Source organism: Adiantum capillus-veneris, chromosome 13 (genome assembly GCF_014529385.1).
Source record: "Adiantum capillus-veneris isolate H3 chromosome 13, ASM1452938v2, whole genome shotgun sequence".
In the NCBI taxonomy this organism is placed as follows: domain Eukaryota; kingdom Viridiplantae; phylum Streptophyta; class Polypodiopsida; order Polypodiales; family Pteridaceae; genus Adiantum; species Adiantum capillus-veneris.
The window spans coordinates 148,612,224-148,638,022 of NC_140943.1; the positions used below are offsets into that span (position 1 = coordinate 148,612,224).

Consider the following 25,799-nt stretch of genomic DNA (forward strand, 5'->3'; position numbering starts at 1 on the left):
CGGTCTCCCCAAATCATAATATCATAAAAAACTTCGGTATCTAAAGCACCAGATCATTATCCATAAGTGGAGACCAGATGTAGTGAAAAAACGACCAGTTTCCCTTGCTAAATATAGAGATTTTTGTAATTTCAGTTTTATCAAACCTGGGCCATATCAATAGGTATCAATCCAATAATCCATTATACCCATATTGGTCAGAATCATAGTTTATGCCAAAACACAAGTGAGGTTTTTATTGCAGTATCATCACCAAGATGCAGTGTATATATTAAAAAGACCATAACCAAGCTAGGCATCCAGGCAACAAGCAGAAGGTTTTTTTCAAAATAAGTCAAGCAAATAGTAAAAACCAGAATTTTATGGTAGTATCATCACTACGATGTAGTGGGATATGTTTAGTAAAAAACCAGATCTAAGCCAGATAACCAAGCAAGGTTAGTTGTTTTGTAAGTCAGCACCAGAGCAAGATCCGGCTAATTCCAACCACACCCAAGATTAAGAGAGTAAGATCTCGTTAGGGAAAGACCAAGACTAAGCCAGAAATCCAAGATAAAAAAAACCAGCTGGTAACTAGTAAGCAGTCAGCAGGTTTATAAGAACGGTAAGAGATTAAACCTATAAAGGGTCAAAGGACTAAGCCATGGAAGAAAAAGTTATTTTTACAAGTCTCATCAAGTATTAAGTCCATTTTTTTCATGTTTTTGTAAATTGGATGTATCATACCCAAATAAACAACTGCATTTATCCAAATTCATAATTAGGCAGTATAACCAGCAATGCCACCAACCTTTTAATGTAAAAAAGCATCAATTATTCAAAAGTTACCAACTAGAGTGAGTGTATGTAATCAGTACCGTGCAAAAAGAAACCCTCTATTGATGTGTACTTATTAGTGCCAAGGTTATCAAACCTTTTGCTTTTAGCCAAGGAAAATCCCAAATGTACAGATCTGTTTTACAGAATGTAAATACTCCAGGGCAGCATAACCAGCATCATTACCAGGCATTCAGCATTATACTCACCATTATATAAAACCATATGTATGACAAATTTGATGCCATTTTCTAACACAGTAGCAAAAGATTAAGTATGCATGCAGTCAATACTAGGCAAGAAGCCAAAAAAACTTTTACTGATGTGTGAAAAGCTGTACCAAGTTTCTTATTTCATATTCATTTGCTAATGAAAAATCCCAAATGAACAAATCTTCCAATAGTCTAAATGTTTTAAAAAATCATGTTTATTATCAGACAACAAAGCATGGGTTTTGCATTGTGATAAAAAACCTGTCAGTAGACGCAATCTTAAGCATTTCTCCAAGTTGCCAAGGGAGACCAAGCCTAAGTGAAGGGAAGAACCCCTCACCTTATATAATGGAAGAGGCAGGGAAGATCTCCGAAAATAATCACTTGTGTAGCATTGGTTACTCATGAGTGTAAGAGGTTTTCCAGCTAAGACTCATTCAATGAGAAGGAGGCAAAGAATCTGTGGCAAGCAGCCCCTCATTACACGAGACCATCAGAGCGAGGTTGTGATGCACTGAGTGTCCCGACAGAGTGATAAAAACCTAGTAAAACCCATCAAATCCAAAGCCACCCAGGTAAGAGGCCAAAGAATGGGCTTTTCAATCAACTAGGTAAGAGATAAATTAGGGGGTTGCACCCACAAGGTAGCCCAAACATGATGCTGGGAGGGTTTTTTGGATAGGAATTTATATTTTATAGTGGATAGCTCTAATTCAACCAATGTGATCCACATAAAAAAGCTAGCAGTTGTATAATAAAGTACATGGTAATCTCCCATAAGGCAGCAACTCAGGTTCATACAGTTGGATGTTATAGTGATTCAAAGCATAGTCAACAACTCCCTTCAGATGAGGTGCTAGAGCAACCACAGCCCTGTAGCAAAAGAAAGCATTATTTTAATATGTAAAGCATAATATGTAAAGCATAAGGTAAAACTCTCCTAAGGCAACAACTCAAAACCTGTTTGAGTGTAACAGGTTGGATGTCATATTTTGTAGCCAGAAATAGTGATTCAGGACGTAACCCGAGGCCCATATATGCTACCAAGGTCAGATGTTGTGACCAAGTGTGTGTGTGTGTGTGTGTGTGTGTGTGTGTGTGTACCTGCCCTAACCCAGGCGCCATACACAATGGATTTTGGCAATAGACCCATTGTGTATGGGCCTACTGCCTCATCAGAAAGATGAGTTTTTAAATTTCATTAGTATAGAAGAGCTAAGCAGGAGTGACCCTGAAAAGGGAAGAAATGTTTGTACAATAATAGATATAGTCCTCAAGGAGACATTACTCCTGTAGTAGGAGTTTTAAGGCTTTGTCAGCCAGTTTGAAATAAGTATGGTTGTCATTGAGTAGCCGTTGGAAGAAAAACGGCAAGCTAGTCCTCTTGTTCCAAAAAGTCAACATATGAGTAATAGGTAGTATGTACCTGTAAATGTCAAAAATACAATCTGCAAAAGCATATATAATTAGAGTTGGATTAACCTGCTACTTAAAATCGACTAAGCCAAAAGATTACAGTAGTCATGAGTAGGAATCCAGTCTATAGTCAAGGAGACACCAACTAACACCTGTCAACGAGTCAAGGATTTATAGACAGTGGGTCACTCAAAGCCTACAGACACAAAATTTCTAAAGCCAGCGTCGTGGTCCTCCCAGTTGCCTGAGAGGGCCTAGTGTCTAGGGGTGTGTGTAGCTGTTTAACTTAAATATATAACACACCAATGAACAGGATGTTCAAAACGATGACTAGCGAAAGATGTCTAGGCAAAGATAAGTACGAAAACAACTCAGTATTTGATTCATAACTGTACAACATAATAATAATGAAGTATCATTCCAAATGAATTTGTACAACGGTATCAAAAACTATCCCAATTGAATCATTAAATGTTTCCAAAGTCGGATTGCAGCAAGCTAAACCTCTTTAAGCCAAGATAGAGTTCTCACCTGCATCTATTTAGTCAAGACAACAGATATGTTAGACTTGGCTTTATGTATGGCAGGGTTCAAAGAACCTATCAATTGTTATCCATGTCAAACTTAAAAAGTATTTAGACTAGCTACTGTCCTGTTCAAAGTAATCCTACCAGAATTGCTACATATGTTTAAATAACCTTTTACTGTGAGAGGAAGTTGACAACTCCATATCATCTTATGTAATTTCCTTGATTTAAGCAATGTAAGAAGAAAACCAGGTTTAGGTTAGCCGGTAGAAACCTTAGTTACACGAGTAATCTTTTGTAATAGGCCTGCTTACCTATCAGCACCCATTTAAGTATTATAAAGAGTTTGTATCACAACAACAACAACTAGATTGAACTGCCCAAAAAAGTGTCAGCCATAGTCAAAAAATAATAATCGAGCTCATTCTCAATGGTAAGAAACGCTTCCAAGTCATCCCTTAATTAGTGTCATAACGAACCAACAATAAGGTATAACGACAAAAGTTTTTAGATACATATTTGCTCGAGCTTTAGTGAGCAGGCCCTACGTATCTTTATCAAGATTTAAGCCATAGTTGGCCAGAAAGATTCCAAGCAGATGTAGTGAAAAAAGGACTAGTATTAAGCTGACAATCTAAGTTTTAAGCAGAAGGTACAAGGTCTGGCTACAACCAGTACACCAGACGAGATTAGTATTCACTAGCTATAATGAAAAACCAGATCTAAGCCCGACATCCAAGCAATAGGTGAAGGTCAGATTTGTAAGTCAAAACAGTCTCCCCAAATCATAATATCATATAAAACTTTGGTATCCAAAGCACTAGATCATTATCCATAAGTGAAGACCAGATGTAGTGAAAAAATGACCAGTTACCCTTGCTAAATATAGAGATTTTTGTAATTTCAGTTTTATCAAACTTGGGCCAGATCAATAATCCAGTAATCCATTATACCCATATTGGTGAGAATCATAGTTTATGCCAAAACACAAGTGAGGTTTTAATGGCAGCATCATCACCAAGATGTAGTGTATCTATAAAAAAGACCTTAACTAAGCCAGGCATCCAAGCAACAAGCAGAAGTTTTTTTTATAAAATAAGTCAAAGCAAACAGTAAAAACCAGAATTTTATGGTAGTATCATCACTATGATGTAGTGGGATATGTTTAGTAAAAAACCAGATTTAAGCCAGATAACCAAGCAAGGTTAGTTGTTTTGTAAGTCAGCACCAGAGCAAGATCCGGCTAATTCCAACCACACCCAAGATTAAGAGAGTAAGATCTCGTCAGAGAAAGACTACGACTAAGCCAGAAATCCAAGATAAAAAAAACCAGCTGGTAACCTATAAGTAGTCAGCAGGTTTATAAGACCAGTAAGAGATTAAACCTGTAAAGGGTCAAAGGACTAAGCCACGGAAGAAAAAATTATTTTTACAAGTCTCATCAAGTATTAAATCCATTTTTTTCTCTTTAAATTGGATGTATCACACCCAAATAAACAACTGCATTTATCCAAATTCAGAATTAGGCAGTATAACCAGCAATGCCACCAACCTTTTAATGTAAAAAAGCATCAATTATTCAAAAGTTACCAACTAGAGTGAGTGTATGTAATCAGTACCGTGCAAAAAGAAACCCTCTATTGATGTGTACTTATTAGTGCCGAGGTTATCAAACCTTTTGCTTTTAGCCAAGGAAAATCCCAAATGTACAGATCTGCTACAGAATGTAAATACTCCATGGCAGCATAACCACATCACCACCAGGCATTCAACCTTATACTCACCATTAGTATAAAAAAAACCAGAACAGTAACCATATGTATGACAGATTTGATGCCATTTTCTAGCACAGTAGCAAACAATTAAGTATGTATGCAATCAATACCAGGCAAGAAGCCAAAAAAACTTTTACTGATGTGTGAAAAGCTATACCAAGTTTCTTATTTCATATTCATTTGCTAACGAAAAATCCCAAATGAATAGATCTTCCAATAGTCTTAATGTTAAAAAAAATCTTGTTTATTATCAGACAATAGAGCATGGGTTTTGCATTGAGATGAACAACTTGTGAGTAGATTCAATCCTAAGCATTTCTCCAAGTTGCCAAGGGAGACCAAGCCTAAGTGAAGGGAAGAACCCCTCACCTTATATAGTGGAAGAGGCAGGGAAGACCTCCGAAAATAATCACTTGTGGTGGTGTCGCGGCAGCCTAGCATCGGTTACTCATGAGTATAAGAGGTTTTTCTAGCTAAAACTCATTCAATGAGAAGGAGGCAAAGAATCTGTGGCAAGTAGCCCTTCATTACGCGAGACCATCAGAGCAAGGTCGCGATGCACTGAGTGCCCCGACAGAGTGATAAAAATGATAAAAACCTAGTAAAACCCATCAAATCCGAAGCCACCTAGGTAAGAGGCCAGAGAATGGGCTTTTCACTAAACTAGGTAAGAGATAAATTAGGGGGTTGCACCCACAAGGTAGCCCAAACATGATGCTTGGAGGTTTTTTGGATAGGAATTTATATTTTATGGTGGATAGCTCTAATTCAACCAATGTGATCCACATAAAAAAGCTAGTAGTTGTATAATAAAGTACACAGTAATCTTCCATAAGGCAGCAACACAAGTTATAACTCGAGTTCATATAGTTGGATGTTTTGAGGTCTGTTGCCACCTCTATGTCAGATTGGAGCTTGTAGGCCGGACCCTTTGCTTTGGATTTTGTTGCATCCTTCTTCTTTTCTCTAGAGGCTTCTTGCATAGGCACTTCGGGGACATGTATCTCTTGCGGGGAAGGTGATCTAGTAGGCACTGTCATTTTTGCCCCCACTCCTCGTCGCCCGTTTTGAAGGCCCTTCATCCCCATTCTCACGCCTACGTTTCTCTTCGACAACGGCCTCATTGGCTTGACATCTGGCAATGTATGCATGCACTAACAAAGAGTCAATAGGGTCGTTCCAACTTGTTTCTAGCCGAATGCAATCTCCAGCTCCATGTAAAACCTCTTTAGTCATTTCACCTTTCACAGCAGACTCTATTGCCCATGACCACAATTCTCCAATCCCATTAGATGCTTCTTCTCCAACCTTGACTCCTTTCTTCTTAATAGATTCCACCTTCAACCAATAGGTGGCTGCCTCAACCATTGAGATGGCATGGCTAGTAGCCATGTCCTCGACTAGCTTCTTCATTCCACCTTTGCCAAAGTTTGTACCCAAGAGCTTACCTGTTTCACTTAAGTGAATTTTGCCATCTTTAAAGAAAAAAAGCTCCTTTGTCAAAGCATATTTGAAACTTTCACAATCCCTCCTTCCATGGTCAGTACTATCACACCATATGCATCTATTCAGAGCATAGTCAACAACTCCCTTCAGATGAGGTGCTAGAGCAACCACGGCCCTGTAGCAAAAGAAAGCAGTATTTTAATATGTAAAGCATAAGGTAAAACTCTCCTAAGGCAGCAACTCAAAACCAGTTTGAGTGTAACACGTTGGATGCCATATTTTGTAGCCAGAAATAGCGATTCTGGATGTAAACTGAGCCCCATATATGCTATCAAGGTCAGATGCTGTGACCAAGTGTGTGTGTGTGATGCCAAAGGTGGCTGAGGAAGGAACAAAATGAAACTGAGTTGAGTGAGTGCCAATAGAAGATCAAAATTATACGTTATCCTAACCTTGAGGTCTTCAAGGCGACTTCTTAGCATCCGCTTCCTCATCCGGTAGGAACATGATGGTCCTGAGGGTGGGCAAGGTAGAAATGGGTTGGTGGTGTAAGCAAGAATCAATAATAATGGCTCGCAAATCATGCCTCTCTAGGCCATGCTTGTCACTTCCATCATAAGCATACCCACCTTCCCAACAATGCTATCAGAGCCCCCTCCCAACTCGTTTCTATGTGGCACCTCAAGAATTTTCTTGCCTGTAAGATTCCCCATTTAAGCCCCTCGTGACCTCCCCTTTCTCCCATGCTTTCCAAGTGCCAACCCCTAGCGGAATGCCATGGCCCCTTCCTGCTCTTCTTCTCCACTGCCAAGTCACCCTCTTTACCACCATTCTTCTCCTAGTCTGACTCGGCATGCCTTCCTACTTCTTTGGCATGTGAATATCTCAATTTTAATAATATGGTCATTGTTGTTGCATGTTGTTCATCCTTTTTTTGTAAAAGATATTCTCAAGGGCAGGCCTTGTGATTTTATCACTTGTTACCTTTAAAATCAAGGTCCGATGAGTTTACAACCAAGATTTTTTATTTTCAACTGGGAAATCTACACCACAAATTGGGATATGTGAGCACTAGGCCACAACCTCTTATAATTTGATTTAAAACTGTCTAATCAGTTGAGTCTCCACAATTTTTTAAAAATAAAAAACCTTTCAAAACACCTCGATTGCAAAGTGAAGAGTGATCATGTAGGAGATGAAAAGCCTCATAACATTGAAAAATCAAAAGACTTTTGTACCCTAAAAGTGTCCACTGTGTCGCATGCATGCAAGCCTTTCCGTCAGCATTTTTTTGTAAGCTTTTACCTTAGTACTTTTGCGCCCTGGACCTCCCTTGTAGCATGCAACGTGGTATTTGGCACCGAGAGACATAAATGTCATCTTCAACACATGGTGGTATGGCAAGTTTGCAAGAGCAACCAGCACTAAGTGGTGGCAGATGCACTTAACGTCACTGGGTAGAAGCACTACTCGTGAGAGATGTGGAGCGGCAAGGGTTGATAGGGCAGCAGTGCCAGTAATATCATAGTAGAGTAGGAAGCATTAGTGGGATGCATCACAATTACTACAGGTGGGCACGACAAGCAAACTTGATAGCCAAGGTGGAGATAGTTATGAAAGGCACCATTCATGAGGGTTAAGGGCAAACACAAGGAGGCAGAGGGTTCACTTGGCACCTAAAATAAAATTAAATACTCAACTCCACCAAGAGGTGCCATGGAATTCGGGGTCTAGGATTTTAGGCAAATTGTGTGCAAGATTATTTTCTCTCACTCTTATGCTAAGTGTATGTGCTGAAAAAAATGTCTACATCTCCTCGCTTACACGCTTTCACTATATAGTCTAGTGTGTGCAGGCGTGCACACGTGCGTGCACATGGTGTCTTTGTTTAGATTGTATATAATTGGGGTTTTGGGAGAGATGGTGAAAGGTTGATGGTTCGATCCTGTGTGTGAGGAAATATTGACGGTTTTTAGCTTCCGTTCTCTCGAATTTGCCATTAGTGGTATCAGAGCGAAGGTTCATGGCAATCAACAACCTGGTTTTCTTTAAAGAGGAATTTTCAAGCTTGCAGCATCAAGTTCACAAATTAAAGCTTAATCAATGATTAATCGACCAATTAATCACGCTAATCGATTATCGAAACCCGATATGTCAAGCAATTAATTCAAATTAACGACTAAACCTTGTGATTGTGAAGGCGGAAGGGCACAAATCGGAGAAGCAAAGAGATTTCGAAGATATTGAAGAATCACGATTTTGAGGATGCGTCGTTTCTTTTTAATGGATTCCACTGTCAATTGCTACCTGAAGTTGCGAAGGGAGTTCAAAAAGAGGAAAATTTCAATTTTCTTGCATGCAAGCCTATTCAACTAAACGCAAGATTTCATCTTGCTCTTGAGCCACTCTTTTGAACCGTACGCCGTCATTCAACATCTAAGTAACATATATATTTTTTGTTTTTCTTTTATTTACATATTACTATGCACATGATCACATCCATATATAAATAACCATTCACTATACACACACACACATACACATAAGAGTAAAATAATATATTTTTTAAAGAAAAAAAACATGCCATCATGGCTCATCTTCCACAACCACCCTCTAATGTTGAACAACTCATAAATTTATAACAATCACTTACATATGAGCATATACGAAGGCAAAAACTAGAAGATAAGCTATTGTACGCTGCATGCACTGAAACTGTACTTGCTCCAAAGCGAAACAAAATTAGCAAAAAAACTTTTACATTCAAGGCACTAAAGATGCCAACATGGTGCTAGTTTTTATGATGATGACTTACTCCAACATGACATGGTCAAATGTGCATCAAATCACCTCATCGATAGTGTGGCATGCATTTAAAAAATTGTTTCTGCCCATTTCTTACCCACACAGTACAAAGTTAAAGCATGCCATCTGTGGGGTTTAATTTGCCAAGGTAAAAATGAAGCTGTACAGGCTTACACTGATCGTTTTGGAATTGTCTCATTTAGCTTCAACATGTCAAACATGTCAGCCCTAGGATATCAAAGTGTAAGTATATTTATGGGTTAGCACTATAAATTGGTGCTAAAGTAGACATGTTTGGGCCAGTTTCACTGTCAAAAGCTATTTATTTGTCACTTATTGCGAAGAAAAAGAAAGGTCGATGTTAACTCCACACTAATCAGCCTACTAACACTAATTGTAACAAGAGAGTTCCTTTCTCTCCTAGCTTTGACAAGAACAAAAATCAAAGTCATGATTTCTTCAAGAGATGCTGATTCGACAATTTTGCTACACCTACTCAACCCCATGGCAACAACAATAACCACATGTAGCAAAGGGGCAACCAAAATCCTTCCAACAATCAATGACCTAATCAACCTTCCAACAGTAATAAAAAGGTGAAATGTTATAAAAGTTTTTAATTTGGACATTATGCAGATAAGTGCACAAACAACACTCTAAAAGCAACAATTTTGCAGGTTTCACCTCCAGTAAACTAATGTGCAATATAATAAGATGTTAGACCTTTTCCCTCCTATAAGTAGTGTGCACTTATTCTTCGACTCTTCCTCAAATAATAACGGCCATCCCAATGGCCAACCTAATGGAGTCACACACAAACACAACGAAAGACCATTTAACAACAACCGCTCAATGGTACACAAGTTAACCTCATCAAAGTTGCTATTCCTGACGAGAATGAAATTGAAGTAAATTACAATGAGGGCTATGATCCTGAGTATAATGCCAATGAAAATCCTTCTCCAGGTATTCTTATATCCCCACACACTCTACTCAAGGTGAAAGGCACAATTAGGGGTGAAGATATTACAGTTCTTTTAGATGATGGTAGTAGCCCTGATGTTCATCTCTGCATGATTGGCACAACAACTTTCTCTCTCCCAACTCTCTTCACCTCACAAAGTAAAGATTGTCTTTGATAATCAATGTTTCAACTAAAAACTCAAGTTACTGTTGAAGTTTGCATTGGTGAATTTTCCCATAGACGTACATTTCTAGTTGCACCACCCCACGGTATTGATATGATTTTGGGGATGCCTTTTTGCCATGACTTTAACCCACCAATCAACTATAAAACACGAACTTGAATCTTACCCATGAAAACAAAACCTACTCCATCCAAGCAATCTTGAAACAGAAAAAAATTTCCACTACTTTCTCACACCCAAGCCCAACAAGCAATTCGAAAGCAAGGAAAAACATATCTAGTGCTTGTAAACCAACTCTCTTCTAACACTCAAACCCCCACATCACTCTACATAGGATGATTTTCTCTCATAGTTTAAAGATTGTTTCATGCATGATTTGGAATACCACCATCACGCCTTGAAGACCATAATATTGATGTTATCTCGGGTAGTGAACCTCCCTACAGAGCACCCTATCGTGTAAACCATACCGCACACAAGGAGATACAAAATCAAATCATAGATTTACTTGACCGAGGACTTATTGGACCTAGTAGTTCACCATACGCAGCTCCACATACTTCTTGTTAAGAAGAAAAACAAAACCTTTTATACGTGTATTAACGATAGGGCTCTAAACAAGATCACCATTAAGAATAGGTTTCCTATTCCAAGAGTGGATGCTCTACTCGACAAACTGAAAGGGGAAAACATTTTTAGAAAAATTGACCTTAACTCAGGTACCACCAAGTCAAATGTTTGAGGAAGATGTTTACAAAGGTGCATTCAGAACACAAACATGGCACTATGAATTTATTGTCATGCCCATTGATTTGACAAATGCACTAACTACCTTCACTCATATGATGAACCAAATTGTCATTGACCATCAAGACTTTGGCATTGTATTTTCTGATGATATTCTTGTGTTCAATAAATCCAAGCAAGAACATAAGAAACATTTAATACGTGTCTTTAACCTTCTCTCACAAAACCACCTATACCTGAATCCTAAAAAAAGTTCATTTTTCTAATCTCAAATTGAGTATTTGGGACACTTCGTATTGGGAAAGGAAATACATATAGATCCCAAGAAAATTGAATCTATTCAATCATGGCCTAAACCCACAAACCTATATGAGCTACATTCTTTCATTGGTCTATGTAGTTATTCCAAGAAATTTGCTCGTAATTTGCTTATAAATCTCATTATTTGACTCTCCTATTAAAGAAAAGCACTCCATATATATGGGCTAATTTATAAGAAAGCTCATTCGCTGCACTCAAGAATGCTTTGACTAATGCACTTATGTCACAATTGCCTGATTTTAATCGACCATTCTTTGTTGTAGTCACTGATGCTAGTGAAAAAGGTATTGGTGCAATTCTTATGCAAGCTAACCATCCACTCACATGCATTCCATCTCGAGTCTAATGGTCAAACACAAGTCACTAATCACACTACCATTGATTTATTGAAACCTTACGTGTCTTCTCAATCAAATAAATGGAATGATTACCTACATATTTTATAGTTTGCTTATATCAATATCACTCACTTTGCTATAGGTAAATCTCCATTTGAGATTGTGTATGATCACTCTCTTCCTACTCTTGCTTCACGTCTTTCTAACATTGTTCATGTTGTCGATACTTTCACTACAAATTTTCTTGACATTTTTTAAATTGTTCACTCTGCTATAAGCATTCACAAGAACTTTACACTAAGCATGCTAATAAGCACCACAAAGCACATGAATTTAAGGAAGGAGATTATGTTATGCTTTGATTTGGAAAGAGAAGAATTAAAAGTGTTGATACAAATGTTCTTGTCTCCTCTTTTTTATAGTCCATTCAAGATTTTTGTTGTATAAATTGATTTTTCATTTCGCTTAGAATTACCTTCACACTAGCACATTCACAATGCATTTTCACATTAATCTATTACGACCCTTTCAAGGATCCCTACCTACACATCACATATATGAGGATCCACCCACACTTGTAGATCAATAATAGAAACTCATCCCTGACCAAATAGTTGATCATGAGAACCACTACACGCACTTACACGGTCACCCAGAGCTCAAACACGGCAATGGAAGACACTAGCCCGATGACCACCACCTCCAACATAAAGGCCATAAAACCCCATGGAAGACCCTTTTCCTCTACCATGACCAGAACCTAAACCAACTATAGGTTTATACACAACGTGAAGAAGAGAAAGAAGCAGCAACCTCCAAAGGATCAACGACATCTGAGAATGGAGTGGCGTTCAACAAGGGGGCGTCATTCGCTGACAAGTTCACAAAGACACAAATGTATAGCAAAGCTATAGAAAAATTGTTAAGGGTTGAAGCTGGAAGAAACGAGCTAAAGGGGACAAGGAAAGTCCAAATATGACCACCATTTTTGCACTATTTTTTTCACATAGCACTATGTGGTTTTAGCTAGTCAAGCCCATTTGTTCAAACCCATGTAATTTTGGATATGTAAAATCACAATTTTTGGTGTAGAAAGACTTAAGCATTGATGAGGAAGTTTTCTTGTCATTACTGTGATGCTCACAAAGCTTAAAACTAGGTTCTAGGACTATAATTATAGTTACTTGAGGTACACTCTAGGAACTAAAGATAGATTCAAGTAGTTTCTTAAGTATGTAGTAGTTCTTTGTGCCATAAATAGCTACTTCTAGTAGTTGATTAAGTATCATGTAGTACTTCTATGTGTCTTTAATAGGTACTTCTAAGCCAATTATGTAAGGCACAACCATGCTCAAAGTATGCTTGGGCTATTCATGCCTTTGTTCAAAGCACTCTAGAAGTGCTAAAGTACATTCATATAGCGCTCTCACAAAAGCCCATGACCTTTCTTCACTCCTTTTTTTTGTTGTCCTTAGAACTTGGATGAAAAGGGCATCACCATGATCATTGATCTCCAAGGGCAATGTTGAACGGTTGATTTGTCTCCCTACCAAATCCATTGGCTTTTGTACTTGAAGAAAGGAAACCAAGAGTTAAAGCATAGTTCCTGTAGCCAAGCTTTCCAAAAGATGACATTCAAGAGCACACAACAAAGAAGCACACCTGGAAGGACTTGAGGCACCCTAAAATTTCTCTCCCACTGGAGTTGCACAGGCAACACTTTAATTTTTTCTATTCGAAGAGATTCAACGACCTTGAAGTGCAACTCGCCAATGAAAATACATTGCTCAACACCTAGGATTGAAGGCCTCTTACGTTTGATATGGGGCACACATTATGCTTGGATACCCAACGAGAAGCATATATCATTGTTGTCATGGGAAAAGCAAAGGGAAAAAGAAATCTTACTTGGGAGCGATTCTTGCACCTAACCACATAGTCTACACTACATTAGATGAAGAAGAGAGTCCACCACAAACTCTGGTGCCTTTCTAACAGCCACATATTGCATTGAGGCCAACCACAGGAAGGCCAACGACCACTATCAAATTTTTTAACTTCTAAAGTATCACACTCTGGGAGATCCAAGGTCTCTAAAGACATAGTTTTTGAAGGAGCAAAGAGTGGGACAACAATCAATCAACACAGCCATGAAGACTTGCATCACGAGCTGCCATGAAGGAGTACACAAGAGAAAAGATATTGATTGGATCCGTCTGATGAGGAAAGTGAAGTGATTCTTCCTTTAGTCTTTCTAAGTCCATCCCCAAGATCAAGAGGTGCTGCAAACATAATCTCAAGATGAGCCAATGGAAGCAAAGGCTAAGCCCACAATTGTATTAGGCACTGAAGGCCATATGGAAAAGGAAACTACTGAGGAAAATGTGAAGTCTGACCATCAAATTTTGGATGATGAGTCGTACTTAAGCTTAATTTACTACCTAAATTTTGAAATACTACTCACCAAAAATAAAATCATGACTTCTTACTATATTGGTGGGTAAACCATAAAACTTGTAAAGGTTCTCCATGAGAGCTCTCCTGATTATGGATTTATAACTTAATAGAGCTCACTCTTCCGACGAAGCTATAGATTGCACACCAAATACTAAAAAAGAGGGCAACATATGCGTTCTGGTTAAGGGTCATAGTGAAATTTAGAATTAAACAATAATGGATTTGTAACTTACCTACATTTTGGAGAAAAATATCCAATTCTAGACTCTCATATAGACCTAGTTTTAGGGTTGCAACTTGGACAAGGCATTGTAGAGGGATGTGGGTTCAAAGAACAAAATCCAGTGTGCATCTTTTGGTTATTTTTGCAACTTTAGCTCCTCAATTTAATCTTACACTACTACACATTTAGATTCATTGAGAGTGTGTGTTGAAAACTTTCCAAAAAGCTCATAAACTTTGCATTTTGAGCTCAAGAACACATTACTCCACCATTGCTAAATTCTTTCTATTTTTGGTTATGTGTGTGAGCTCTTGTGTGTGAGCCACTGTAAAGCACTAAATGATTGTATTATACGTTGGGAGTCTTCCCATAACTTAAGCATGCGAGCCACTTGGTCTAAAGCACCATTTGAATGTATTGGGCCCCCCAAGGGGCATGAGTTCAAGGTTCCACACCTTTCACCATCTCTTCCAAAACCCAAGTACACACAGTGGACTAGGACACCATTTGAATGTATTGGGCCCCCCAAGGGGCATGAGTTCAAGGTCCCACACCTCTCACCATCTCTCCCAAAACCCAAGTACACACACTAGACTAGGACACCACACACACACACACACACACACACACACACACACACACAAAATAGACTTGATAGTGAAAGATTGTAAGAAGGAGATGCAAACATGATTTGTGAATACTTAGCATAGCATAAGAGTGGAGAGAGAAGAATCTTTCACATGAATGGCGTAAAGATTGTAGCCCCAAACTCCACGGCACCTCTTGTGGAGTTTGGTATTTAATTTTTATTATTGTTTATTGGTGCCAAAAATGGGAGGCCGCTCTTTACACTCAGTTCCACCTTAGTCTATGAGTGGTGGCTATATCACTTATTTCACGACCCTCTATAGGGTGAGTTCTCACTAACTATTTACAAGGGAGCCATAATGGCTTATTGGCAAATTTAACTATAACACTATGCAAATGAGAATAGCCAAGAGAATTATTTATTGGCGGCGCTTTCTCCTCAACTCCTAGAGTCCCAATGTACACAACATCAACTCACTATTAGCAAACATAAAAAGACAACACAATAATTTACCATTACACACTAGCTATCCCAATTGTGGTTGACCACATACAACAAGAGGGTGCCCAAACTCAAAACATCCCTCCCACTAGGGATAACAACTATCTTTAATTGCTCAATAGAGAATCAACTGGACCGTGAGTGATGGAAAGTATGGAGAAGATCTGGGGGAAGTTTCATTTTTTTTCAGGCATCCATTTGGCATCTTGTTTAGGGTGGCCTTTGAAAGTCAAAAGATAGAGATTGTAAACCATGCCAATGCTGCATGTTGTGGTGGTCTCATGGTCAACTATTTGTGCAGGAATGAGTTGTTCTTCTTGATCTACAAGTGAAGGTAGATCCTCATAAATGTGATGTGTAGGTAAGGGTTGTAAGAGACTAATGTGAAATGCATCATGAATGTGCCGGTGAGAAGAAAAGTTTAACTATTAAAATACATTACAAGGTTAGGTATCATGTTTGGGCATTACACCATGACCCAAAAGATAGTGACTATCCAAGCATGAGCTAAGGTCACGGAGAATGGAAAAAATTTTAACATTCTTCTTGCCCAACATTTTCTTCATTAAAATCTATAGAAGTGGGTAGAGTGGGCGCAAGTCTGAATATCTAAAAAGAGAAACCTCACAAAAAATTGAGTATCTCATAGGGCTAATATGCCCGAGGTAGCGATGTAAACATTTACAAGATAGGCAGTACCATATCCACATGTTAATTGCACTTGCCAATAATTAGATGTTACTATGGAGCAATGGGTGTATTGGATTATACATATATGTTTATATCCTTGAATTACCTTAGTACATGGGTAGTAAATAAATGAACAATGCAAGTTTATCAACAATTCAATAACTTGGCATTTGGATTTTCCACCATTAACCATTGCAAATTGGATACTTATCTTTAGTCAAATTTGAATTGAAAAAAGATTGCCTTTGTGATCCTGTTTAGGTGGGTTAGCCCTTGCCTTGGGTAGCAAAAGTTGGCATGAATTTTTGACATACTCGCTTACAATTGGTATCAAACCTAGAAATATAATAAATGTAATAAAGTTCAAAACATAGATGATAGGAGCTCTTTGTTAAGGTTATTAGTGAAAACTAAATGAAATTTGACAATGCATAAATGGTTTGCTTGATTAAAAGTTAGGAGTCTACATCTAGAAACTATGCTAAATAAACATAGATAACAATTATGAACATTTTAATAGCAATAGAAAATACTTATCGGTTATATGGATTTTTTGGTAGGTCAAGTTGTACTTTGGTAATTTTGAAGCACCTAATTTTGGTTTGAATTTCCATATACAAACTTTTACCTGACCTGTCAACTCGGTGGCCATGTTCAAACGAGAAGAACAAAGTTGCTCGGGGTGAGCTTCAATTGTGAAGGCAGTTGGTGTATGACATTAGATTCCAAATTACATCTGAACATACACTTTTTGCCTTGATTAGGAGCATCAAGACTGGAAACATATCAAATGGAATTTTCAATATTGATAAATCTTTAAACAAGATAAGATATAATTTTCATTAATACAATACAATTGCATTAATAGTACTCAAGCAAGAAGACTACTCATGAGTGACCACAAGTAATGGTGAACCCAAATAATAGGTTAGAATATGATAGCTCAAACTTCTATCTATATGACTGAATGACCACTTTTGGTTGCAAATTTAAACAAGGCAAGCATAATGAGCATTCATTCCATAATATATGTGCCCCTAACCATACTATCCAATGATTGTAATTGTCCTTTTTTAAATGGATCTATTCCTTTATGTGCAAAGAGACCCTTTGAAGAATACTAAAACATAGCTCTGATTTGATTACCATATTGTATTGTGGATTAAAATTATGATATATAATTATATATTAGAATTTTCTTATTTTCATGAGAATAAGTTTGACATTATTTGTTTACTTTATGCAATTCACTAGGGAGGATAAGACAAGTGCATAGGCACTTGGCAATCAACTTCAACAAGTGGATAGTCAAATATTTTTCTTCGTCAATAATTTTGATATTATTTTGGGACGTCTGTTCATACAACAACTCAAGATGGTTCTAGATTGGGGATACAACCACATCTTCCTAAGGAATGACAAAATGACCACCATAGTAAATATTAAAGATTCCTCCTGTAGAGATGCCACAAAGACACCATTTAAGAAATTCGACTCAAGTACCAATTTTTTTTGTATGGATACACTCAAAGAAATCCATTTGGATATGTGGTGCATTTGAGTGTGGAGACCTGCAACAAAGAGAAGACTGTACATTTGGAGAGGATGGTAGAGAAAGTGTATGTTCCAAAATCTTTCTTAAACATCTCTTTGAACCTTTTGGATGGGATCAAATACTTGCCACCCTGGACATGTGTATAAACAAAGTGCCCCCTACCAAGTCTTGCAATGAAGATGGATATGACATAGCATCCCTATGAATGGTTCAACTAGTGTAAGGATATATGAGCAAGCCAACAAAAAATAAAACATTCTATGCATACAAGAGGGATAAAGTCTCCATCAGAGATCTCTTTTGAAATAAAGGAAACCTTATATGATCCCAATGAACATCCACTCTTATAGGAGGATGTGAGATGACAAGTGCATCTAAAATTGAAAACATGCTTTTGGAAACAAGAGAAAGATTCTATGATTTTTCCAACCAGAAATCCAAGTGCCAAGCACAGTACAAAGAAAAAAAAACCAAATGCAAAGAAAGAATCAACCAGAGATCAATGTCGAAAGTAAAAAAGAAAACTCATTCCAGATGCTTGAAGGAGCAATGGATTGTGTGAAGAACAAAATCACCAAGAGCTATGAAAGCTCCTTGGAAAAAGGGAAGAAAACAACGTAAAAAAGGAAACTACATCCAAACAAAAATCACCAAAAGGGAACAAGATCAAAATGAGCAATGCCAAGTGCAAAAAGAAATACCATGAACTGAAACAAACATTAAAGTAAGTTTGGACAATAAAAAAGGAGAGTGATAAAGAAACTCAAACACATCACAATAGTGTTCTATCCCATTACAAAAAGTACAAGACTTATACTAGGTAAATTGTTATCCAACAACCCATGTGAGAGGTGAAAGAACCAAGAAAATCATCCAATGGGCCCTAAAAAGGCATGAGAATCGACCTAGCAAAACGTAGGGAAGAGCTTAAACTAGCATACATTACAACTGACCTAACCACTTGAGCAAGAAGAGATCCTTATTATAATGCTTAAGGAGTACAAAGATGTGTTCGCCTGCTTTTACAAATATTTTAAGGGAGTGGATCTCAACATTTGTCATCCCTCTTAAGAGCAATGCCAAGCCAAACAAAGAACATCTATATGCGTATAACAAAATGTTTATAGGAAAAATCAAGGAAAAAAGAAACAAGTTAAAGGAGGTAGAGTTTATTTGTGAAATTGAGCATATGGACTGGGTGTCATCTATTGTTGTGGTGCCCAAGAAAAACGAAAGCCTCAAAGTGTGTAAAAATATCAAAAAGGTCAATGTTACCAACATTAGAGACACTTATCTTCTTCTTATTAGAGATCATTTATTGGAGAGAATGGCAAGAAAAAAAAGTCTACAATTTTTTAAACGGATTGTTGGGTTATAACCAATTGGCTATTAAACTCAAAGACCGATATAAGATGACCTTTGCCATGGAATGGAGCATATATGCTTATCGAGGTATGCCGATTGGCCTAACTAATGCTTCACCCATCTTTCAATGATTGATGAGTCACACATTCCAAGAGTATCTACAAATATTCTTATATGGATGAATTGTGTGTTCAGTCATTGCTATGTGAGGATCACTTGAGTACTTAGAGAAAGTATCCTAGACATGCAGAAATCTATAGAATTTGCTTAAACTCGGAGAAAGTGTTTTCATGGTACAAAAAGGCAAAATCCTTGGCTATATTGTCTCAAAAAATTAAAAGGTATTCCTAATTCAAAGATTTTTTCAAAAAGCAACAAAGACGATGTGTTAGTCTATAGCACGTTGCAACGGGCAATGACGAAGCACGCAGATTTGCAACAATATTAGCTGGGAAGGATGGATACAACATTGAGAGAGAGAGAGAGAGAGAGAGAGAGAGAGAGAGAGAGAGAGAGAGAGAGAGTGCAAGGACACTTAAAGAGAAGAAAACACTAAAGAAAAAATAAAGGAGAAGAAAAACACCTATTTGTATGGACACAAAAGGTCTTTTGACTTTCCACCTTCATCTGTCTTTTCATTTCCTGAACTCACCCTTCACTTATGCACTTAATATGTTTTAAAAGATTTTTTATTTTTTTGAGATTGGGGAGACCTAATTGTGTCAAAAAATGGTATATCTACAAATCTCAAAAAGATTCATGTGATAGTGAATTTGCCTAGACCAACTATGGTAAGGGAGGTACAAGCCTTTATGAGCCATCGTGGATATTATTGTAGATTTATCTACATGTATGTAATTGTTGCACATTCCCTTTACCAATTGATTACAAACTTTGATTGGATCGATGAGTGTGAAACAACTTTTCAAAAGAAAAAGAACTACCTCATTTTTGCTTCAATCTTAAAAACCTCCAATTGGGAGAATATTTTTTATGTCCATATTGATGCACCAACTTATGCTATAAGATGCATATTGGCTCAACTAGGTGAGGGTAACATGGATTTTCCCATTTGCTATGCCAATAGATGACAACTAAATAGTGCCGAGAAGAACTATACGACCATTGACAAAGAATGATTTTTATAGTAAAGAAGTTTTTACACTATTTTTTGGTTAATCATCTCACATGTTTTGTAGATCACTGGGCTCAAGTATACCTAGTGTATAAACTTTGCAATAAAAAACATACTGTTTAATCCTTTATTATATTGCTAGAGTTTGACTTTATCATTGTAGTAAAAAAGGGTGTTACCCATCAAAGGGCCAACATTTATCAAGGATATTTCATGGTGAAGCACCTGAAGGCATAGATGATGACCTACCTAACTTCTATCTATTCAACATTGAAATGGTGCCAAAATGAAGTAAGTGATTGATTCCTCTTTTAGCTCAAGGCAATGAACTTACGAAGTATGACCCACAAGAGATTGAGAAAAGCAGATCTCTCTTTTGATTAGTAGGGTATCTCTATAAACAAGGCATTGACCAAATCTTGCACTTATGCACTGAACCAGGGGAACAATAAGCTTACCTAACTCAAACACATGTTTAAAAGCATAAAATTTCACAATGAATCTAAACAAAAATACCAATGCTTGATGAAACTAGGAGTGTACTAGCCCTATATGTGTAGAACTATTTATGAATATGTCAAGATCTGTGAAACCTCTTGTACTCCAAAGGCACATGACTTTGTACCCATGTTTTGAGTTATAGCAGCACCTGCATGAAGGAAATACATTGTCCATTACTTGGAAACTCAAACATTCCCCGAAGGAGTTAGTAAATTATACAAAAATACATTGAGACAGAAGCTTGAGAGTTTGAGATCATCTAAAATCATTTCTACATATGCGAGAGAGATGGGTATCTCAAGATGTGCACCACAAAAAGTGAGTTTTACCCCATCCTTGTGCAAGCACATCGACAGTGCAAGCACATTGGACAAGCAAGAGGTCATTTCTTTGTTGAAACCACGACCAAAACAATCATAGCTATAGGGCTTTGGTAGCTTACACTGCACATGGATATCGAAGCCTATGTCAAACGGTGTGATGAATGTCAAAATAAACTAAAATACGAATTAAAAAAGATGAGATGTTACTAGGACCAATGATGGGAGTAAGAGCTTTTGCTAAGTGGGGAATTGATTTTGTAGGACCCATAGCCCCACTAGCATATTGTACACTTCCCAAGTACATCATTGTGGCAATTGATTATCTAACAAAATCGGTAGAAGCCAAGGCTACACAAAAAAATGATACACATAGGACCCATAGACCCGCTAGCATACCGTACACTTCCCGAGTTTATCATTGTGGGTATTGGTTATCTAACAAAATGGGTAGAAGTCAAGACTACACAAAAAAATGATACACAAATGACATCGTAATTCTTGTATAAAAATATATTTACAAGATATGGCTTGCTAATAATAAACATAGTTAGTGATCAAGGGATACACTTTTTGAAATGATCAAATGTCTCTTGAATGAATTTCTAGCAATTCATAAAAAATTGACACCATATGACCCTTGGTAAAATAGATAGAGCATCAACAAAATCTTGTGCACCATACTCACCAAGATTGTCAGTGACACATACAAATTGGAATCAAAAATTACATTTTTCCATATGGGCTATCGAGTGGAAATCAAAACTTCCATAGGGACAACACCGTTTAACATGCTCTTTGGATTGAGTGCTACTATACCTTTGGAGTTTTTAATCCCCACTCAATGAATAGCCAAACAACTTGAGTGGACTCGACATGAGATTTTTAAATGTCTTGATCAACTTGAAACCCTTGATGAGACAAGAGTACAGACAGTTGCAATATATATGCAAAAAAACAATGCATGAAAGAATTTCATGACCAAAATATAAAAAGCAAAGAGTTTTTAGTGGGTGACTACGTCCTCGTAAACACACTGAAACAACATGCTCATAAATTGAAGAAGCGGGACAATGGACCATTTTTGATTCGAGAAATATCATCAAGTGGTGCCATTAAACTTGCTACTACACTAGTCGAGGAAGAAATGTCTAATTGGATTAGTAGATGAAGTACCACTTACCTCTCACCCAAGCAATGTTGACACAAGCACATGGAGCCCGTCAACAAAAGATGGATAGATTGCTACAAATTTGAGAAGCGAAAGAGAAAGCAAGGCTCAAAAACCTCAAAAGGAAGGTTCGGGTACATGACGAAATCACACAAGAGCTACTACCACCACCAATTCAAGTGATTCAATCATCAATAGAATGGCTGGGCGACACCGATGTACAAATGAACGTGCCACTTCTAGATAAAATCATTGAACGCACATTAATTGACACAAGGGCAAGAGCGAACATGATAAATTACACCATCTATCACAAGAGGACCACTCCACCCCCTCGCCGAACAACACCTCATTCTCAAAGCTACAAACAAACGCATAATGTCAAGTATAGGATGCGCCAATGTCAAAATTACTATTGGAGGTCATCAATGCCCACATCAATTCCACATCAAGGTAGACAAAGACATCAATGAAACCATAGTTCTTGTAGTACCTTGCACGAAAACCTACAAAGCTACACCGATGTGGTCCACGTGTTCCCTCCAGTTTATCAGTAATGGTCGAACAAAAGAAGTTATGGCAACCATAGACTAAGAATGGCCAATACTTCAAGACAAAATATCTTACTCAACTCCATGACAACCATAGCCAACAACTTCAAGTATGCAAGGAATTAGACATATTTGGGTTCCCATAAACAAACTACAACCAATCCCTACCACAAAACCTTGTTGTATTCAACATTGTAACAACCCACCTTGCAACTCTTGGCATGATACCACCCTTGTGAGAACAACCATAGGCTCGGAGAGTCAAACAAATATGGAGAGCCAACCTTGATGCCACACTAAATTGCCAAATCATTTCACCATCAAACAACATAATATCCACTGAAGATATTGCTTTTTAAATAGGACCCCAATAAAGAAGCTTGGCCAACAAACACATCTGAGCTCATCACTCAAATTTGACCATCAAACAACACAATATCCGCTGGAGATATTCCTTTTTAAATAGGACCCCAATAAAGAAGCTTGGCCAACAAAAACATCTGAGCTCATTGCTCAAGACGCAGGGCTTCTTGCACTGCATAGTGTTACCTTGTGCATTGACTTCATTCACATAATAGGGCCAAATAAAGCTAAATCTCTATCCCCAAAAAAACATCAAGAGTTAGATTAATTAGGAAGCGAGAGCATAATTTTGGCTAATTTTTGGGCCAATAATAATAAATTTCAAGTTGATTTTCTATTTTTGTGTCTAGTGATAATAAATAATCAACAAATATCACCAAAAATCCCAAAATAAAAAGTGGAAATCAAATGACAAATTTACGAAGCAAGCATTCCAAACATGAACAATATGGAAGTAATTGGAGGATGGCAAAATTTGAGCTCAACCAAATCTGGCACGGAACAGTCAAAATGATGATATGCAATCATCATCGATCACCAAAATTGTGAACTGTCTAAGTCGTAGGTGAGGTAGTAAATGAGGAAAGAAAGCCAACAAACTGGAAAGCACAAATTAAGTTCCGAGTAAGTGGTATAGATATAGGCAAAAAGGGGCCTGACCAAGCTCATTTGCATTCTCATTGGCGAGAGAGAGAGAGAGAGAGAGAGAGAGAGAGAGAGAGAGAGAGAGAGAGAGAGAGAGAGAGAGAGAGAGAGAGAGAGAGAGAGAGAGAGAGAGAGAGAGAGAGAGAGAGAGAGAGAGAGCTTTTGTGCTAGTGTAAGTTGCATTTTTTCTACTACTTTCTACGGAGTACACAGGACATCATCAACCACCAGATTATACATGAATGGTCCTTATATATTACATACACAAGCAGTATGGTCTAGGTCCATCACAAGATGGATACAAACCACAAGGGAAATTCCAGCATGATAGGGTTAGGAACATCCAAGTTTGGCTCATGTAGCATCAGTAGAAAGCCCATGACAATGCCCCTAAACTGCGAAAAACAGATTTCAAAACCTTGTAAGTACATAAATTTTCATCCATGTACCTCAACATAATGAAAATATCAATACACAAACAACAAGAAGAAAGTCTTTTAAAGGTAAATCATTGATGTGACCCAAGGAAAAACCACCTCAAGAGTTCTAAAATTTAAAACACTAAGAAAATAACTGGGAATTTGGGCGCAATCGTAGACTCAACTCCCTAAAACTAGGATCACACTAGTGAGAACTAATCTCCAAGGCCCAAGAATCACATGGTATAAGTCTTTGAAGATTTGGTAAACGAACATGAATTGCGATTCATGTACCTAGACATCACTCAAAGGAAAATTTCTTTTTGGTCCAAGTAGGGTACAACCAGTCAAGAAAGCCACCAAGTCATAAAACAAACCCTTAATAACACTAATAATTGCTAGAATTGCTGGAAAAACCACTAAATTTTTGACATCCTATCAACCCATTGAGGAGCCCAATTGCTGAGCTAAAAACTGGTACAGGTGGAACTCTAACACACCTACATAAGGGTATCAAGGAAACTCAGCTTTGGAAAAAGTAAAGTGGTCCAATCATGGGCAAAAGGAGAGCAACAAATGAAGTTAATGCAAAAAACGTAGAAGTATGGCTTGAAACACAGAAATGGGACTAAGTTTTTTTTTTGGTTCAAAGTTGCACTTGACTTCTCTAATAGGGTTAAGATGATGCTAGAAGCAAGTGCACGAGTCTTACCACTTTGGCCAAAAAATTTGAATCGTGATCCATTTTCCACCCCAAACCAGAAACGGATGATTTGATCTAGAGAATGATTACATGCAAATTCCATCATCTCTCCAAAGTCCAAAAGTCAAAACCCTAGTCAAAGCCAAAATTTCTATCCAAATCACTAAAAATTGCAAAAGAAAGAACTTGAACTCCTAATCGATGATCCAAATCATACACAAAAGTTGAATCGTGATCCATGGGTATACCTTTTTCTCATTTTGACATAATGGATCCTTGCAAGCGTGGACACAGCTGCCAAAACCAATGTGCTCATTGTTAAGTTCCAAGATAAAAATGCAAAGAGGTCAAAGACATTATATTATCTTAAGATTTATGGCAACTACACTGCCAAAAAGAAGTGCTCAAAGCAGCCAAGTCTATTTAGCTCGACTTGTACTTCAAGTTACCACCATATAGGATGGACTTCAAGAGAGCACATGATCTCATGAGCACAATTCAATACAACAAAGAAGCTACCTTGATCGACAAGGATAGAGCCCAAATTTTGGTAATGATTACAACAAAAACATTACAAAGGCACTACACATACTTATAGAAAGATACAACCTACTTACAAATACCATGAAGGGTGATAGTGATAGAGAATTTGTAAGGTTGAAGGGACAAGAATTCATCTACAAAGATTTATTGTTCCTTGAGACAGATGATACTATGGCTCATATCTTAGTATTTCCATATCTCAAAGCCAACTAGGTACATTCTATTGCTCAAACACATTGCTGTGGTTATGGCCATTGGATTCTCTGAACACCGAGTGATTTGTTGCAATTTTGTCAGCTATCTACATGGTCCAATCATAGAAGGTAACTTAAAGGCCAGTAAGAAGTACCAATCCTACATGAATTAGGACCTATGATTACAAGACTAGCTATGAGGAATTGTGAGATCCAAATTTCAAGCATCATGCCAAAAAAATGAAAGGGTTGGACACCACCCCTACCAAGAAAGTCACCTAAGGATCAAGCTCTCAAGCTCCAGTAGATGATGACAAAGAGCC

The 25,799-nt window shown here is 37.6% G+C and overlaps 1 long non-coding RNA gene across 1 annotated transcript; it reads right to left on the reverse strand.

The window, feature by feature from the left end:
• Window positions 1-23,804: 23,804 nt before the first annotated feature.
• On the reverse strand, window positions 23,805-25,029 carry LOC147445062 (uncharacterized). The gene is made up of 3 exons (XR_015190136.1): window positions 24,988-25,029; window positions 24,749-24,871; window positions 23,805-24,012 (listed from the first exon to the last, which is right to left on the reverse strand). It is a non-coding gene; the product is annotated as an uncharacterized LOC147445062 (long non-coding RNA).
• Window positions 25,030-25,799: the final 770 nt, after the last annotated feature.